Raw genomic sequence first — 15,278 nt, 5'->3', positions numbered from 1 at the left:
GTGGCACACATGAATACCTACAACTCCATAATGTTGCTGAATGATTAATTATGGAATGTGGACAATGCAAGATGCATTTTGAGTACCCTTTTGATCTGGGTCAGGCTCAATTTGTGATTGTATTGCAGTATTTCTGTCCATTTCATTTTTAACACTGACAAAGTACATTAGTCAAGTAGCCATGTCTCATAACACGAATACATTGTTTGGCACTTACTTTCATTAATGTAAACATGTTCCTTGCGGTTACCGTAATATCTTGTGCTCAAATTATTTAGTACAACAATAGTATGCTTATCTTATTTAAAACAATTATCGCTTATATGATCATGTAGAATATTTATCTGCTTTAGAACCAGTATTTTCACCTTAAATATGATCATGTTGCAATATCCAAAAGGCTAACATTCTACAAATATTCTAAATTGTTGTTTACCACGCGCGCATGGTCGCGCGTAATACACTAGTATAATATAATTGCTGCAGTTTATATATCGACCAATGCAAGAATGAATATATATAGGTTGTAGATGATTTTCTTGGTGCAGCTATTCTTGCACGCATAATTAATATCTTTGTGTACATGTGATTTAATGCCAGTTGTGTATTTATGAGAATTTTGGTTTATTTTGTAGGATTCTGGCTCTCATCAAGTGGCTCTCATCAATTCTAGTGGTGGAGCTACGAACAACAATCCGATGTCCTGATCGAGAGCGATGGAACTAATGTTTGAACTTGTGTGTTTGAACTTGTGAACTATGGATGTGAACCTGTGTGAATTTGTGAACTTATGTATTTGGACTTAATTATGTGAATTTGCGAACTTATATATTTGGACTTATGTGAATTTGTGATATGAACATATATCAATGTGTTTGAAATCTGTATTGTATGTGATATATTGTGTTGCATGTGATATTATGAGTGTCTAATTTTACATTTCTGTATTTTTTATTTTTTTCTGGAAAAGGGTTAAGAACGTGGGTACCCACGTTCTTAAGGTTAAGAACGTGGGTACCGTCAAACTTAATGGGCAGCCCTCACCGACCCAGGCACGACCCATAAGTTCGACGGCCACGTGGCCCCGTCGAACTTAAGGTTAAGAACGTGGGTGCCGTCGAACTTATGGGAAAAAATTCGACGGCACCCGTCGAACTTAAAAACCCACGTTCTTAAGCTTAAGTTCGACGGTACCCACGTTCTTAACCTTAAGTTCGACGGTACCCACGTTCTTAACCTTAAGAACGTGGGGGCCGTCGAACTTACTTCTTTAAGTTCGTCCAAAAATCGTCGTCGGCTATGTTCGTGGGTAAACCCACGTTCTTATGGTAAGTTCGACGGCCTATTACATTAAGTTCGACGGTTTTTCACCCACGTTCTTTAACCAGTTTCTTGTAGTGTACGCTACCCTCGCATTTCTAAACGTACTCCATTACTTTCCGTCCCATTAGGCAAACCACCGATTTTTTACGGTGAAGATTATTGTATGTGGAGTGATAAAATGAGGCATCACCTAACCTCACTCCACGCTAGTATTTGGGACGTTGTTGAGTTTGGAGCACAGGTACCTTCCGTAGGGGATGAAGGATATGATTCGGACAAAGTTGCCCAAATCCGGCACTTCAACTCCCAAGCCACTACTATACTCCTCGCCTCTCTAAGTCGAGAGGAGTATAATAAGGTGCAAGGGTTGAAAAGTGCCAAAGAGATTTGGGACATACTCAAGACCGCACACGAAGGAGATGAGGTGACCAAGATCACCAAGCGAGAAACGACCGAGGGGGAGCTCGGTCGATTCATGCTCAACCAAGGAGAGGAGCCACAAGCCATGTACAACCGGCTCAAGACCTTGGTGAACCAAGTGCGCAACCTCCGGAGCACAAAATGGGATGACCATGAAATGGTCAAGGTTATTCTAAGATCACTCATTTTTCTTAATCCTACACAATTTCAATTAATTCATGGTGATCCTAGATACAAGCTAATGTCTCCCGAGGAGGTTATACGAAAGTGTGTGAGCTTTGAATTGATGATCAAGGGCTCCAAACAAATCATCGAGCGAGGTGCCACCTCCACACCCGAGGTGCAACCCGTCGCATTCAAAGCGACGGAGGAGAAGAAAGAAGAGTCTACATCAAGTAGGCTTCCCATCGACGCCTCCAAACTCGACAACGAGGAAATGGCGCTCATTATCAAGAGCTTCCGCCAAATCCTCAAGCAAAGGAGGGGGAAGGATTACAAGCCCCGCTCCAAGAAAGTTTGCTACAAGTGTGGTAAGCCCGATCATTTTATTGCAAAATGTCCTATGTCAAGTGATAGTGACAGGGGCGACGACAAGAAGGGAAGGAGGAAAGAAAAGAAGAAGTACTACAAGAAGAAGGGTGGCAATGCCCACATGTGTCGGGAATGGGACTTCAATGTGAGCTCCACCGACTCCTCCTCCGACGAGGACGCCGCCAACATCACCGTCAACAAGGGTCTCCTCTTCCCCAACGTCGGCCACAAGTGCCTCATGGCAAAGGACGACAAAAAGAAGGTAAAATCTAGAGCTTCTACTAAATATGCAACATCTAGTGATGAGGCTAGCTCTAGTGATGATGAGGATGATTTACTTACACTTTTTGCAAACCTTAACATGCAACAAAAGGAGAAGTTAAATGAATTGATTTGTGCTATTCATGAGAAGGATGAACTTTTGGATAGCCAAGAGGACTTCCTTATTAAGGAAAATAAGAAGCATGTTAAGGTGAAAAATGCTTATGCTCAGGAAATAGACAAATGTGAAAAATTAACTAGTGAGCTTAGCATTTGCCATGACACTATTTCTAACCTTAGAAATGAAAATGCTAATTTAATTGCTAAGGTTGAAAAATCAAATGCTTGTGATAATTCTCTTGTCAAACTTAAAAATGATAATGCTAGTTTGATTGCTAAGATTGACAAGTTAAATGAATCAATTTCTAGCCTTAAGACTGAGAATGATAAATTAATTGCTAAGGCTAAGGATTTTAATGTTTGCAATGTTTCTATTTCCAATCTTAAGAATGAGAATGCCATTTTACATGCTAAGATTGATGAATTAAATGTTTGCAAACCCTCTACAGCCATTGTTGATCATGTTTCTATTTGCATGAGATGTAGAGATATTAATGTTGATGCTATTCATGATCACCTAGCTTTAATTAAACAACAAAATGATCATATAACACAACTAACTAGCAAAATTAATGAGCATGAGATAGAAAATGAAAATTTTAAATTTGCTAGAAGTATGCTTTATAATGGGGAGACGCCCTGGCATTAAGGATGGCATTGGCTTCCAACAGGGAGGAAATGTCAAGCTTAATGCCCCTAAAAGATTGTCTAATTTTGTTAAGGGCAAGGCTCCCATGCCTCAGGATAACGAGGGCTATATTTTATATCCTGTTGGTTATCCTGAGGATAAGATTTGGAGAATTCATTCTAGGAAGTCTCATTCTGTTTCCCATCATGCTTTTATGTATAAGAATGAGGCATCTAGTTCTAGGCAATCAACCCATGTTAAATTGCCTAAAAAGAAATCTCCTATTGCATAAAATGAGCCTATTATTTCATTTAAGACTTTTGATGCATCATATGTTTTAACTAACAAATCAGGCAAAGTAGTTGCCAGATATGCTAGGGGCAAACACAAGGGATCAAAGACTTGTGTTTGGGTACCCAAGGTGCTTGTTTCTAATATCAAAGGACCCAAGACCGTTTGGGTACCTAAGAACAAGGCCTAAACTTGTTTTGTAGGTTTATGCATCCGAGAGATCAAGTTGGATCATTGATAGCGGGTGCACAAACCACATGACAGGGGAGAAAAGAATGTTCTCCTCCTATGAGAAAAACAATGATCCCCAAAGAGCTATCACATTCGGGGATGGAAATCAAGGTTTGGTCAAAGGACTTGGTAAAATTGCTATATCTCCTAACCATTCTATTTCCAATGTTTTTCTTGTAGATTCTTTAGATTACAATTTGCTTTCTGTTTCTCAATTATGCAAAATGGGTTACAACTGTCTTTTTACGGATATAGGTGTTACTGTCTTTAGAAGAAGTGATGATTCAGTAGCATTTAAGGGAGTATTAGAGGGTCAGCTATACTTAGTTGATTTTAATAGAGCTGAACTTGATACTTGCTTGATTGCTAAGACTAATATGGGTTGGCTCTTGCATCGCCGACTAGCCCACGTTGGGATGAAGAATCTTCACAAGCTTCTAAAGGGTGAACACATTTTGGGACTAACCAATGTTCATTTTGAGAAAGACAGGGTTTGTAGCGCATGCCAAGAAGGGAAGCAAGTTGGTGTTCACCATCCACACAAGATCATCATGACGACCGACAGGCCGCTTGAGCTACTCCACATGGATCTATTCGGCCCGATCGCTTACATAAGCATCGGCAGGAGTAAGTATTGTCTTGTAATTGTGGATGATTATTCTCGCTTCACTTGGGTGTTCTTTTTGCAGGATAAATCTCAAACCAAAGAGACCTTAAAGGGATTATTGAGACGGGCTCAAAATGAGTTCGGCTTGAGGATCAAGAAGATAAGAAGCGACAACGGGATGGAGTTCAAAAACTCACAAATAGAAGGCTTTCTTGAGGACGAGGGCATCAAGCATGAGTTCTTTTCTCCCTACACACCACAACAAAATGGTGTAGTGGAGAGGAAGAATAGAACTCTACTTGACATGGCGAGGACCATGCTTGATGAATACAAGACATCAGACCGGTTTTGGGCCGAGGCGATTAACACCGCCTGCTACTCCATCAACCGGTTATATCTTCACCGAATCCTCAAGAAGACATCATATAAACTCCTCACCGGTAAAAAGCCCAATGTTCCATATTTTAGAGTCTTTGGTAGCAAATGCTTTATTCTTGTTAAAAGAGGTAGAAAATCTAAATTTGCTCCTAAGGCTGTAGAAGGCTTTTTACTTGGTTATGACTCAAACACAAGGGCATATAGAGTCTTCAACAAATCCACAGGATTAGTTGAAGTTTCTTGTGACATTGTGTTTGATGAGACTAACGGCTCCCAAGTGGAGCAAGTTGATCTTGATGAATTAGATGATGAAGAGGCTCCATGTGTCACTCTAAGGAACATGTCCATTGGAGATGTGTGTCCTAAGGAATCCGAAGAGCCTCCACAAGCACAAGATCAACCGTCATCTTCCATGCAAGCATATCCACCAACCCAAGATGAGGATCAAGCTCAAGATGATGAAAATGAAGATCAAGAAGAGCCACCTCAAGAGGAGGACAATGATCAAGGGGGAGATGCCAATGATCAAGACAAGGAAGATGATCAGAGTCCAAGACCGCCTCACCCAAGAGTCCATCAAGCGATACAACGAGATCACCCCGTGAACTCCATCCTCGGTGATATTCATAAGGGGGTAACCACTCGATCTCGTGTCGCTCATTTTTGTGAACATTACTCTTTTGTGTCTTCTATTGAGCCATACAGGGTAGAAGACGCATTAAGAGATTCGAACTGGGTGTTGGCAATGCAAGAGGAACTCAACAACTTCACAAGAAATGAGGTATGGCATTTAGTTCCACGTCCTAATCAAAATGTTGTAGGAACCAAGTGGGTCTTCCGCAACAAGCAAGATGAGCATGGTGTGGTGACAAGGAACAAAGCCCGACTTGTGGCTAAGGGATATTCACAAGTCGAAGGTTTGGATTTCGGTGAAACCTATGCACCTGTAGCTAGGCTTGAGTAAATTCGTATATTAGTTGTCTATGCTACTTACCATGGCTTCAAGCTTTATCAAATGGACATGAAGAGTGCCTTCCTCAATGGACCAATCAAGGAAGAGGTCTATGTTGAGCAATCTCCCGGCTTTGAAGATAGTGAGTACCCTAACCATGTGTATAAACTCTCTAAGGCGCTTTATGGGCTCAAGCAAGCCCCAAGAGCATGGTATGAATGCCTAAGAGATTTCCTTATCACTAATGGCTTCAAAATCGGCAAAGCCGATCCTACACTCTTTACTAAAACTATTGCAAATGATTTGTTTGTATGCCAAATTTACGTTGATGATATCATATTTGGGTCTACTAACAAATCTACTTATGAAGAGTTTAGTAGGATAATGATTCAAAAATTCGAGATGTCAATGATGGGGGAGTTGAAGTATTTCTTAGGATTTCAAGTGAAGCAACTCCAAGAGGGCACCTTCATCAGCCAAACTAAGTACATTCAAGACATACTCACCAAGTTTGAAATGAAGGATGCCAAGCCCATCAAGACACCCATGGGAACCAATGGGCATCTCGACCTCGACACGGGAGGTAAATCCATAGATCAAAAGGTATACCGGTCGATGATAGGATCGTTACTCTATTTATGTGCATCTCGACCGGATATTATGCTTTCTATATGCATGTGTGCAAGATTCCAAGCCGATCCTAAGGAAATTCACCTTAGGGTCATGAAAAGAATCTTGAGATATTTAGTTCATACACCTAAGTTTGGTCTTTGGTACCCCAAGGGATCCACTTTTGATTTAATAGGTTACTCAGATGCTGATTGGGCAGGGTGTAAAATTGATAGAAAGAGCACATCAGGGACTTGTCAGTTCTTGGGAAGATCCCTGGTGTCTTGGGCTTCAAAGAAACAAAATTCAGTAGCTCTTTCTACCGCCAAAGCCGAGTACATTGCCGCAGGTAATTGTTGCGCGCAATTGCTTTGGATGAGGCAAACCCTTAGGGACTATGGTTACAAATTAACCAAAGTCCCTCTCCTATGTGATAATGAGAGTGCAATCCGCATGGCGGATAATCCCGTTGAACACAGCCGCACTAAGCACATAGCTATTCGGTATCACTTTTTGAGGGATCACCAACAAAGGGGGGATATCGAGATTGCTTATGTTAGCACTAAAGAACAATTAGTCGATATCTTTACCAAACCACTAGATGAGAAAACTTTTACCAAACTTAGGAATGAGCTAAACATTCTTGATTCTCAGAATTTTGATTGACACTTTGCACACATAGCTCATTTATATACTTTTGATCATATATCTTTCATGTGCTATGACTAATGTGTTTTCAAGTGTATTACATGCTAAGTAATAGATTGAAAGGGAAATGGAGTCTTCGGCGAAGACAAGGCTTCCACTCCACTCTATCGGTACTATTTACCCTTCGCCGTCACTCCGCATCGCTCTCCAACTTTGGTATAATCTTCACTCATATTCATTTGTATCATTGGGGAGAAAGGGCTCTAAAAGACTCTGTTTTTGGCGATTAATGCCAAAGGGGGAGAGAGTATTAGCCCAAAGCAAAAGGATCGCACCACCATGCCAATTTCAAAAATTTTCGAAACAAGTTTAAATTGTTAAATGTTTTTCAATTGGTATCTTTGAAATTAGTATTCCTCTAAGAAATTCTATCTCAATTGTTATCTATATTTTAAGGAGGAGTTTTTCAAAAATTTGGTATCTAAAATATTTGATCTTCTTTCAATTGGTAACCCTCTTGAACACTAAGAGGAGAATTTCATTAAGGGGGAGTTTTGTTTAGTCAAAGGAAAAGCATTTGAAATAGGGGGAGAAAATTTCAAATCTTAAAAATGCTTCTCGAAATCTTATTCATATACCTTTGACTACTTACAAAAAGACTTTGAAAAAAATTTCCAAAAACATTTGCAAAAACAAAACGAGTGGTGCAAGCGTGGTCCAAAATATTAAAAGAAAGAAAGCAATCCATGCATATCTTATGAAAGTTTAAATTGGTTTAATTCCAAGCAACCTTTACACTTACCTTATGCAAACTAGTCCAATTATGCTCTTATATATTTGCTTTGGTTTGTGTTGGCATCAATCACCAAAAAGGGGGAGATTGAAAGGGAAATAGGGTCAAACCTTTTCCTAAATGATTTTGGTGGTTGAATTGCCCAACACAAATATTTGGACTAACTAGTTTGCTCTAGATTATAAGTTCTACAGGTACCAAAGGTTCAACACAAACCAATAAAAAGGTCCAAGATAGGGTTCAAAAGAAAGGAGCAAAAGAAACCGAAGAGAACCCTGGTCTGGCGCACCGGACTGTCCGGTGTGCCACCGGACAGTGTCTGGTGCACCAGGGTGGATCAACTCCAACTCCTCACCTTCGGGTTTATGGAAAAGCCACTACGCTATAATTCACCGGACTGTCCGGTGTAGCACCGGACTGTCCGGTGTAGCACCGGACTATCCGGTGTGCCATACTGAGCAACGGCTACAGCGCAATGGTCGACTCCAACGGAAACCTGAAAAGCGCTACCGTGCGCGGACAGTTCGCGCAGAGTCAGAGTAGGCACCAGAAGGCACACCGGACAGTGAACAGTGACTGTCCGGTGCACCACCGGACTGTCCGGTGGCCTAGGCTGTCAGAGCTCCAACGGTCGAACCCTAACGGTTGGGTAACGTGGCTGGCGCACCAGACTATGTCCTATGGCGCACTGGACTGTCCGGTGCGCCCATCGACAGCAGCCCAACCCCAACGGTTGATTTGGTGGTTGGGGCTATAAATACCCCCAACCACCACCACTTCAATGCATCCAAGTTTTGAGCCATTGCATTCAATACAAAAGCTCTAGACTTCACTCCAAGACACAAACAAGAGATCAAATCCTCTCCCAAGTCCAAGATCACTCCAAACAATTAGTGACTAGTGAGAGAGAGATATTTGTGTTCATTTGAGTTCTTGTCGCTTGGATCGCTTTTCTTCTTCCCCATTCTTGTTCTCAACACCTTTGTGATCAAAGCAAGAGACACCAAGTTGTGGTGGTCCTTGTGGGGTCTAAGTGACCCATTTGATTGAGGAGAAAAGCTCACTCGGTCTAGGCGACCGTTTGAGAGAGGGAAAGGGTTGAAAGAGACCCGGTCTTTGTGACCACCTCAACGGGGAGTAGGTTTGCAAGAACCGAACCTCGGTAAAAGAAATCACTGCGTGATCCGCTCTATTTCTTTGGTTGATTTGTTTTTGGCCTCTCTTTCAGACTCGACTTTATTTCTAACACTAACCCCGGCTTGTAGTTGTACTTAAAGTTTATAAATTTTAGATTTGCCTATTCACCCCCTCCCCCCTCTTGGCGACTTTCAATAGTGTACTGTCACAGGAAGCTTCGGCCTTAAGACGAAGTTGTGCATGGTATGAAAAGCGTGATCGGGAAGAAGGATGAACTAACTCCGAAGCTGTGGCTGGAGAAGCTTCGGCTTAACACAAAGATGATGATGAAAGATGAAACTAACCTAAAGGAGAAAAGACCGCTTAGTCCTCGACAGCTTGCCTTACGGTCAATAGTAAATGTCAGGGACATGAATGTAATTTTGTCCAAGCTGCGTCCTGTGCCTATAAATAGATGAACAGTAACACCGTACTGTTCACGCTGACTTGTATTCACTCACGCGTCATTTTATGATTTTTACCTTTTGTCAAGCCGAAGGTACAAATGCAATTTAAACATCATTGATGTTTGTTTATGATTTTATAATGATAAAGTGAATAATATAATGGTTTAGAATGGTTATTCATACTCTTTATGTGTTTCATATGTCCCTGTTTATATCTTTGTATATTGAAATGATGAAGGTATGTCCTTCGTGACCTTCGCCCGAAGATCATTATATCCTAAAGGAGATAATGAAAAGAAGGACGAAGGTCTTTAACCATTAACATATGTGTTCCCTTGTTCTTGATTCATAGCTTTTGAGAACAAGTGACCAACACGCACGTGCCACTCGGTACCCTATCTCTCTGTGTTGTGGGCCTGGGGTGTCATCTCATTCCTGTGCTGCAATCCTACACTTGGTGATGCGTGGGGCCTAGCTGTCGGACTCATCTTCTCCGAATCCTAACAAACGCAGCGAATTCTCTACGGTCCGGTTCATTGGCCACCTCCGATGGTCACATTCGCCTGGCCAACACTTCCATGGTCGAGGCTATAAATCAGGGCCCCATGAATCCCTCCTGGCCACCCAAATCGAGGAAACTCGAGGAACCAAAATCTACCATCGTCGGAGGGAGTAGAGACCAAGGTTGCGGCCATCGCAAGGTATCCTTGCCCCGCCGTTGATGCCATCGGTGTCCAAGACCTCATGACCTCGGCAAGTGGCGCATATGGGATCACCAGGGTCTATGGGGCTTCATCGAAGGTGCTGCCAAACCTAGGGATCGCCGGAGTCGCATGGATTGCTCACCAAAGTTCTTCTCAGCCGCCGAGCCGCTCCACGCGTGGGCGGGGGCATTGTCACCCTAAATCCGCGGTAAGGGCACTGCTAACAAGTTCGCCATTCTTTACACCGCGTGTGCATGGTTAATCGGGCCAAGCATGCCGGGTTGGTGTTCTCCGGTGAGCTCGCTAGCTTAGGGTTGGGTGCTCTGCTCGGCCTCGGTCGAGAGGAAGGAGATGTGGGGGTCATCGAATCCAAAATGGAGAGCTCAGATTAAGGGATCAGATAACGAATTGGGTGATAGAATCGGGTACGTCGGATCATAAACGAGTGATTTGGATTATATCTCGATTATTTAAAAGCCTGGGCATCGATCTCTAATCCAACGGCAATGGTTGGGTACCGGTTCTGATGTGGGCCGATCTAATCTGGGTCGTCAAGAACCAATCTAGCGGCTGTAGTCACCTGATACCCCTTTGTCCGAGAAAATTTGCGTAAAAGACACTGACTTTATTTGAAAACAACTCATCGTCCACTGCTAGTGTAAAGTAAATACAATCGAGCCCTGGAATTCATGAATTAAACCCAAGCTCCCTAGTTTTTATGTCCACGTCCATAGGATACAAGGAATTAGTTAATTAATATTTAAAATGATTTCTAGTATAAAAATAATTCCAGAAACTTGTTTAATTCAAATTTAATCCATTTTAACTCCTTTTTTATCCATTCCAGCTGCATTAAATTCATATTAATATTGTTTATCATCTAGTAACCTTATTTTACCATGAAATCTATGATTAAAATCTTGTACCTCATTTGTTTTATAGTAGACACCTAAACCTTCATAAAATCAAAACTTTATAACTGTAACTCCGAATTTAGTGGTTCTCCAACCAACGATCTCGTTACGTTACGTAGAACATTATTATGAAGTTTGTTCTTATGTTTGGTGTGAAAGTAATTTTTCCTATACCATGTTTGTTTGTATTGCTACGAATAACAGCGAGGTTATGAGTCACTTGAAATGCAAGTTGGTACCTGGGAATCTTGAGTATAACACAAGTTGTGCCCTTGATCACTCTTCTTTACCTAATAATGTTCCTGTTAATCACTATGACATGCTCAGGTTAATTTGATGGGACCTAATGGGTTTCCCTACCATTGTTTATCCCCCACCTTGCAAACAGATGAACTATTGGATAGATTTGCTATTGTTGTACCTGGTTTTGGAAAATTAATGTTTCAATATGATCATGTTCTATTTAATTATTGTTCATGATAAGATAATCATGTTAATTGGAACATGGAGAACCGCCCAGAAAAACAGTGCTACCACAAGGGTGGAATGTGACGCCCTTGGCTAAGTAATTAGGAAAGCTAGGGAGAGATTACCTTACCCGGAAGGGGCAAGCGAGGAGGCGTCGCTGCTAGAGTATAGGGAGGTCCTCGGGTCGAACTGTCTGTAAAGCTTTTCGGACGAGGTATTTCTATGCTTCCTTCGTCCTGAATCTGTAGCGGGTTTTCTCAAACTAGTGGAACTTTGGAAAGGCCTTATAGTGCTGCCCTGCCTCGCTTCCTCGGTAGAGGTGTATGGGGTCTGATCAACCCCATGGAAAATGAGTAACATGACTTGTGGGTAAAGATGTGCAACCTCTGCAGAGTGTAAAACTGGTATATCAGCCGTGCTCACGGTCATGAGCTGCTCGGACACTCACATGATTAACTTATGGAATTAAAACTCAATTTGTAATTTGCATTGCATTGTGGGTGTTATTATCAATTGTGATCTCTTATTTAATTGGGTTGGTATCTACTTATACTTAGTAACTGCTAATAAATCTTTGACCAACTTTAAAAGTAATGCTTAGCTTTAACCATCTCCTTTGGTAAGCCTTACACTTCAAATGAGCTCCCACCTTTGGTGACATCATGCACATTATTCCCCACAACTTGTTGAGCGATGAACGTATGTGAGCTCACATTGCTGTACTCACACCCCCAGGTCAAAAGCAGGTACCACAGGATGAGGCGCATGAAGGATGCTGTGATGAGTTCGTGAGTGGTCTAGTTCGTCGTCTCCTAGTCAACTTTGGGTTGCTGGATCGTTGTCTTCATATGATGTAATTATTTATCTATTTTATACAGAACTTCGTTATATAATAATGATGTGACATTCATTTCTGTACCATGGGTCATCATATGTGTGAGACTTGATCCTAGCACACTTGGTGAAGTTCGCGCCCGGGTTTTTGACCCCTAAAATCTGGGTGTGACAGTGACTGGTCATGACAACTTGTAGCCGATGAATCACGCGTGTTTTCCCCCAATTTAACCTCGTGCGAAGGAAAATTTGCATGGTACATTTATTGAAAGCACATGCTAGCCTTTTATAACCATTTTGCATACCCACTATGATATGTTGCATTTGGTCCCACTGCTCATCTATATGTAAGATTTAACGGATTGGAGTTCGTTCATGTCTCTTACCTTGGGGGTAGCTACAGTGGGTCGGACCGAAGCTAGATCCATCGCCCATTTCCGAACGACCTTGTTGTTCATGTCCACTTTGAAGTTCTTTGAAGTTGTCCAGGAACTTCGCCTTTCCTTCCTTGATCAGCTGCTCCTGGTGCTCCTCAAATTCCTGCTGTTCTTCAGCCTGCAAGGTTTTCTAAGTCGGCTCGATGATGTTGTTGGGGAGGCGTTAGAGCTATCTTTTGAACCGGCCATTGAGGGCCGATCTGAGAGGTCTTTACGTGAAGTTCCCATCGGAGTCGCCAAAAAGTGTGTTGGCGCGGAACCGGACGCTAATCACCGTGATGAGAACCGGCGACGGTGCTCTCTGCGGAGGCACGGACGGTCCGCGGCCAGGGGCCGAACATTCCGTGACCTGGCGCAGGGGCTGGTGTTCCTGCCTGACGAGCCAAACGATGCACGCGTGCGCAGGGCGATGGAGTTCACCGGCAGCGCCCGAATCTTGCTCCCAGGAGGGACCCTGTTGGGGAGGAGAGATTCTAGGCTTTGTCTTGGGATCGGCATGTCACTCAAGGCGGCTCTAATCGACGTAGAGGCGGAGAGAGGTGAAGATTTAGAGAGAAGAATCTAATTTATTGTCTACTCCTAAGATAAAAGGTAAAAAACTAGATGTATATTGATTGATTGATCGATTGTTAATGTTCTAATTGGTTGTAACCCTTTATATATATAGAGAGAGAGAGAGAGGAGGGAGGTTTGGACCCGTTACAAACTGATTCTCGAATTAAAACCCGCGGATTTAGCTAACAAATCCCGCAAGAAATTCGGAATCCTAACTGAATCTGCACGCGTATAGACCAGACCGTCCGCAAGCCACTTTTGGTGCTCAACAAGTCATGCCTAAACGACATGGCACCGCAGTACAGTACTGCTAGGGATGAAAACGATTTCGGAATTTTTCGGTATTCCGGAAACCGATTTCAAAATTTTTCGGTCGGATTCATCGGTAACAGTATTTTTCGAAAATGGAATCGGCTTTCGGAATTTTCTATCGGAATCGGTATCGAAATCGGCGTGGTGTTTTACCGACCTTTTCCTTCGGTTACCGGTTTTTGTCGGAAATTGCCGGATTTGCGTCTCGGAATTTTCCGGAGTTGTATCTCGGAATTTTTCAGAATTGTGCCTCGGATTTTTTCGGAATTTTCCAGCATGTGATTTTTCGCATCGCTTATACGTCTCTAGATAAGGATTACTTATTTTTGTATTTTTTGGACACCTTCAGATTTTTTTGGGATAGATGGTGTTGGAAGGCAGTTGAGATTAACGATTTGGTCTTTTCCACACACTAGGTTTTAGGGTTTTCCTGTGAGGTTGTGAAAAACTCTTTATGTGAGGAAAAAATATTTCATAAGTAAGCATGCCATTTTAGCTAGATCGAGTGGATATTATGAATTGTAAACTTTGAGTCTATGAACTTGTGATCTTTATGAACTTGTTATACTGTGAACTTGTTATATTGTGAACTTGTGATCTTTGTAAACTTTTTATATTATAAATTTATGATCCTTGTGAACTTTTTATATTGTGAACTTGTTATATCATGAATTATGAACTTGTGGTCTTTGTGATCTTTTGTCAACTTTATTGTATTATGAAGTTTGATATGTTTACCGATCATATTTTAGATTTCAACCGTTATCGGTGTATCTTCTGCACCAAACTTTCGTTTCCGATGTTTCCGAAATACTGATATCGTTTTTGTTTCCGGAGTTATCGTTTTCGATTTTGTTTCTGATAAAAATTATGAAAACGGTAATGGTTTTAGTGTTTACCGACCGTTTCCAACCGTTTTCAAATACAAGCAACCAAACACATGGTATAGTCCCCGATGAAGATCATTTGCTCACAGTACGGCACATGGACAATTCAATTACTCATCCATGCACGGCAAGAAAATAGAGTAACGTCAAACCAAGGAAACATATATGAATGTCTCCAGCAGACAGTGAGACAGTGTAAAATAGGGGACGGGAAATTATAGATGATACTATTTAATACTGTTTACAGAGTGGAGTTTGAAATAAAAGATAAGATAGTAGATCTGCTGAAGATAGCCTAATAATCGGTGGTATTGGATTGGGTGAGTCTTACCAGAGTGTTCCATATGTCAAGCCATTCCCAGGTGTTCTTTCGGCTCTCTTGTATGACAACCTACCAAGCGAAAATTTGCAAGAATACTGAGAAATGTGCCCAGCAGACCAGACCACACCAGGATCATCCTGAGTTTTCTTGTCTACCTCAAATGCTATATTGCTATCTAAAATGTACAGTGATGTTGTAAGAGACATATAACAAGTAATTTCTTCAAACCATTAGCTAACAATCTGATAGAAGCGTACGTGTTGTCATCTTAGTTTGGAAACAAAATGTTTCAGTGTCATCAGCAATACAGGACTGGTCACCACAACCCGTTTAATGCACTGAGCCAGCTCATGCTCATCTCAGCTCAACAAGCAGTGAAGCACACTGCACACATAGCAATTAAAGATCGACACACACTGTTGGGGACTTGTTCTCAAATGCTATGAATCAAGAACAAGACAACATAGAAA

General features: G+C 41.8%; 1 long non-coding RNA gene across 1 annotated transcript; it reads left to right on the top strand.

Annotated features, from left to right (window-relative positions):
- The first annotated feature begins 9,860 nt into the window (after positions 1 to 9,860).
- On the top strand, positions 9,861 to 12,418 carry LOC118472195 (uncharacterized). The gene is made up of 2 exons (XR_004850193.1): positions 9,861 to 10,287; positions 12,197 to 12,418. It is a non-coding gene; the product is annotated as an uncharacterized lncRNA (long non-coding RNA).
- Positions 12,419 to 15,278: the final 2,860 nt, after the last annotated feature.

This window comes from Zea mays, chromosome 6 (assembly GCF_902167145.1).
Source record: "Zea mays cultivar B73 chromosome 6, Zm-B73-REFERENCE-NAM-5.0, whole genome shotgun sequence".
Lineage (NCBI taxonomy): Eukaryota > Viridiplantae > Streptophyta > Magnoliopsida > Poales > Poaceae > Zea > Zea mays.
This window is presented reverse-complemented; position numbering and strand designations above follow the sequence as displayed.